Source organism: Sinocyclocheilus rhinocerous, unplaced genomic scaffold, assembly GCF_001515625.1.
Source record: "Sinocyclocheilus rhinocerous isolate Xijiao unplaced genomic scaffold, SAMN03320098_v1.1 scaffold1549, whole genome shotgun sequence".
NCBI classification, from domain to species: domain Eukaryota; kingdom Metazoa; phylum Chordata; class Actinopteri; order Cypriniformes; family Cyprinidae; genus Sinocyclocheilus; species Sinocyclocheilus rhinocerous.
Window position 1 is genome coordinate 175873 of NW_015633205.1, and position 5038 is coordinate 180910.

Below are 5038 nucleotides of genomic sequence, written 5' to 3' on the forward strand. Positions count from 1 at the left end.
GGCTGAAGAAGAAGACGCGAACGCGCTCAGGACAGTTCGGACATTGCGGTGAATCAGAGGTAAAAAAAGATTTCTGGCGAGTTCTGGCATGAAATTCTAGATGGCGCAGTCCGATAGGTCTAACTCAATCTGACCTAATGACATCATTATTACATGGCACAGCTGATAGGTTCTCTCCTGTATTGGTAGCCAATGAGCTCGATGCTCAATATTCAAATATATGATTTTCATATATATGAAAAATTCTGTTCAGTTTCTTGCACAGACCGATCGTTTCGTGTCTTTACACATCAATGTATTGCCACGAGCCGCAGAGTTTAATTTGGTTTTGTTTATGTTTTTTGACTCTCAAAGCCGTGATTCCCATTCACTTCCATTATATGACTGACAAACTGCAACGGTTTGAGTTAAAAATCTTTGTTTGTGTTCTACTGAAGAAACAAAGTCACCTACATCTTGGATGCCCTGGGGGTAAGCAGATAAACATAAAATTTTCATTTTTGGGTGAACTATCCCTTTAACATTGCTCAGAGGATTCCTTTGTTTTGCATGGATCAGCTGATTTCTGAAGTCACAGGGATTCCCTGGTGTGTACCATCAGAACTCTTGCCAGTAAAACCGGGATCAACCACAATCGACGGGGCAACAGAAACATAGGGGAAACAAGAGGCTCGTTTGAGATGAGCAAAATATGTGCAGAACCGATCACCGCGAGATGCATGCCAGTTAGAAAAGTGTCCGAGTTACGTCTGACTTGCTGACGTCATGCTGACGTGTGCCAAAAAAAAAAAACTCTCCCGACAGCGAGGCAGCTGTGTCGGTTTGCGCAGTTCGGCGCAGTTGCACTCCACTGACTGCGCTGATCAAAAGCATGATGGGAAACGACTGACTGACGACACAGCTTAATGCTTATTGGTTCAGTCAACCATGATGTTGCGTTCTCTTCTAAAATATTTTATTTTTTATCTGATTTCATGTGATTATGTATTTAAATTATGTATGAATGTTCCCAAACACTATGACAGTGCGATCTCTGTGTGAGATATGTGATTGTTGTCATATTTCTATAAAAATCTAAAATACATGTTTGTATTAAAGTAAAAATGGATGATAAATACACCTTTCATATGGAATTAAATAGCAAGCACTTTGAGTGTCTTGTTCATCATATTTATTTTCATATAAAAGCAACAAAACTGAAATTATATAATGTTTATTAGCAACACAGCACACGAGTGTGAATAATGCGATAACTGCCTTTGATCTGGTTGGTATCTGTTCCACTTCGAGAGGTCAGAACTGTCCGTCTTGACTGCGCTTATTTCACTCCGCCCCTCACTGCAGCCGCCTACTCTCGCCTACATTTCAGGCAAGGCAAGGCGCATCTCAAACAAGCCTAATTATACAAAGACAGCTGACACAACACAGATAGCTTGATGGGCTGGTTTATAAATATCCCCCTTATGTGGCCGTGTCTTATAGATCCCCTCCCCCAGCTGACGACTTCGGAATATATATGTAACACTCGGCCTAAATAAGGCAGGCTACACAAATAAAACTGTTATTTTACCTCTTTAAAAAGCGTGTTTGAATGAGTGAAGACACAATAAACGCCACAGGTATCAAGACTGAATGCCAACCCAAAGTGTATTAAAAAAGACACAGAAAAAAAATGATATACAATATATACAATAAATGAATGGGCGTGCGTTCGTACTGTCCTTTAAAGTCCAATGCTATGTGTGTGTGTGTGCGTGTGTGTGTTTTCGGTTCGGCCTCACCGGTGAAGTATATTGAGTCCGGGAGCACGTAGAGGAACAGCGCTGTCCTGTGACAAAATCCAATATAAATAGTCCCACAAAGTACGGCTATTCCACAAGGAGAATCCCAAGAGTCACAGCAAAAAACAGCAGAGTGTTTGAGACGGTCGATCGTTGATTATATTCCAAAATGAGCACGTTGAGAGTTGCTGCTCGAACACGGATAAACCGGCTTCTTTTAATGGAAGTGTAAAATCGGCTGATTCAGATGAAATCATGGGATTCCCTGGCGAGTTGCGACGGAACTCTCAAGAGAAGAAACAGGGTCCACAGCACTCGATGGGGCAATACAAACAAAGCGACAACGATAACAGCTGAGATATATCAACAATCAAATTAACATTCTATCAACAGCTTTATAAGTTTGTGTGGCCGTACTACAAAATGCAATTTCACACTTGTAGACATGAGATATGGCTGTATATCAGCAGGCTGTGATTACTACGGACGAATCACAGCCGTGCCGATATACAGCCATATCTCACATCTACGAGTCTGATATTGCTGATACACACACACACACACACACACAGACAGCTCTGGAAAAAATTAAGAGACCACTCCAAATTTTAAATCAGCATCTCTGCATGTATGGCAGCCATTCCATTCCAGTGTCTGTTGAATTCCAACACAGGCACACCTCATTCTGCTTCATGAATTGCTGATTACGTGATGACTTCAACCAAATCTTATTTAACAAAGAAAAGTATAAAAACCGTCATCACTATCGTCTTGCAATAGGACCATCTGGATGGCAAAAACAGTGCTAGTAGTACCTGAACAGTAATTGGAATGAAAAAATAACTACTGACCATGCCAAAAGATTTGAAAAGAAAAGTTTTGATTGAGGAGAAGAGGGGTTCAATTCTGGCATTACTGGCAGAGGGATACAGTGAGTGTCAGGATGCTTCCATCCTTAAACTTTCAAAGACAGCAGTTAATGAGAAGGAGGTCAAGCTGCAGACATTGGGGTCAAGGACAACAAAGCTATAGACAGGCAAATATCTGAAAATGACTCGAAAATGATCGAAAATGACCACCAACTCATTTGAATGTCACTCAACAACTGTAAGATGACAACAAGAGACCTACAAAAAAATGGCAGCTGGGGTGAAGTGCACGGCAATGATGGTTTGAAACAAGCTCCTAGGGGCAGGGCTGAAGTCATGCAAAGCTAGAAAAAACACCATTCATCAATGAGAAGAAGCCAGAAGAAGAGCCAGGCTGAGGTTTGCAAAAAACTGTAAGTATTGGACTGTAGACAGCTGGAGTAAGGTCATCTTCTCTGATGAGTCCAGTTTTCAGCTTTGCCCAACACCTGGTCATCTAATGGTTATGGAGACCAGGAGAGGCCTATAAGCCTCAGTGTCTCACACCCACTGTGAAATTTGGTGAAGGATCGGTGATGATCTGGGGGTGCTCTCCAGACCTGAACCCCTTTGAAAACCTCTGGAATGTTTCCAAGAGGAAGATGGGTGGTCAGTATCCACCAAAGCTGAGCTGCTTGAATTTTTGCACCAGGAGTGGAATAAAGTCATCCAACAGCAATGTGAAAGACTAGTGGAGAACATGCAAGATGCATGAAAGCGGTGATTGAAAATCAGGTGTTTTCAAAAATGAATATGAACTTGTTTTCTTAGCATTATTTGAGATCTGAAAAATAACTAATAAAATCAGACATTGCTTTTAAATTGTGGTTCAAAAGAAACATAAAAAAAACTAATGAAACTGACCTGGACAAAAATGATTGTACCCTTAACCTAATATTTTGTTGCACAACCTTTTGAGGCAACCATTGCAATCCAGTGATTTCTGTAACTCTCAATGAGACTTCTGCACCTGTTGACAGGCATTTTGGCCCATTCCTCATGAGCAAACTGCTCCAGCTGTCTCAAGTTTGAAGGGTGCCTTTTCCAGACTGCATGTTTCAGCTCTTTCCACAGATGTTTAATAGGATTTAGTTCAGGGCTCATAGAACGTCATTTCAGAATAGTCCAAATGTTTTGTTCTTAGCCATTCTTGGGTGTTTTTAGCTGTGTCTTTTGGGTCATTATCCTGTTGGAGGACCCATGACCTATGACTGAGACCAAGCTTTCTGACACTGGGCAGCACATTTCACTCCAGAATGCCTTGATAGTCTTGAGATTTCATTGTACCCTGCACAGATGCAAAACACCCTGTGCCAGATGCAGCAAAGCAGCCCCAGAACATAACCAAGCCTCCTCTGTGTTTCACAGTAGGTACAGTGTTCTTTTCTTTGTATGCTTAATTTTTGCATATGGGAACACAGAGCTGAGCTCCAGTTTTGTCTCATCTGTCCATAGGACATTCTCCCAGAAGCTTTGTGGCTTGTCTTGCTTTTTTATGATTTGCTTTCAACAGTCAAGTCCTCCTCAGTCGTCTTCCATTATGTCCACTCAGCGATGGATGGTGCAATCTGACACTGATGTACCTTGACCTTGGAGTTCACCTCTAACCTCTTTGGAAGTTGTTCTGGCTCTTTGGTTACCATTCGTACTATTCAATTCAATTCAAGTTTATGTGTACAGCGCTTTTCACGATACAAATAATTGCAAAGCAACTTTACAGCAAATTAAGTTTCTACAAGAGGTTTTCTGGATCCAGACTGAAGCTTGTGTAAATCTTAGTGGCCACTAGGGATGTCAATCCCGTGGCAAAAACAGAGAAACAAATAGAGACATAATTAGCGTAGCTGCTGTTCCAACCAAGCAAAATTTATTTGTTTAACCCAAACTAAAGAATAATAATGTGCATTTGATCAGATATAACTGCAGTACATATTTCGAATGAGTTAAACCTGTATCCTGTCTTCTGAGTAACATTGAGAATATCACTATATATTGTTGCAACACCGCCGCCACGACCAGTCTGATGGGGCTCATGCTTATAACAGTAGCTTGGTGGAGTGGACTCATTTAGACCAATATAATCACTTGGTTTTAGCCAGGTTTCAGTCAAGTGGAGTACATCAAAGCTATTATCTGTGATCATTTCATTTACAATAACTGCTTTGGGATTCAAGGATTCAAAGCGTTTATTGTCATATGCCCAGTGAGGAAAACAAGTTTCCCTGAGCAATGAAATTCTTACTTTGCTGTCCACAATGAATGCCAAGACAGTGCAAAACTATACACACATACATACACACACACAATGTAAGAACATAATAAAAACTATGCTGCAGTAGTTGGAATATA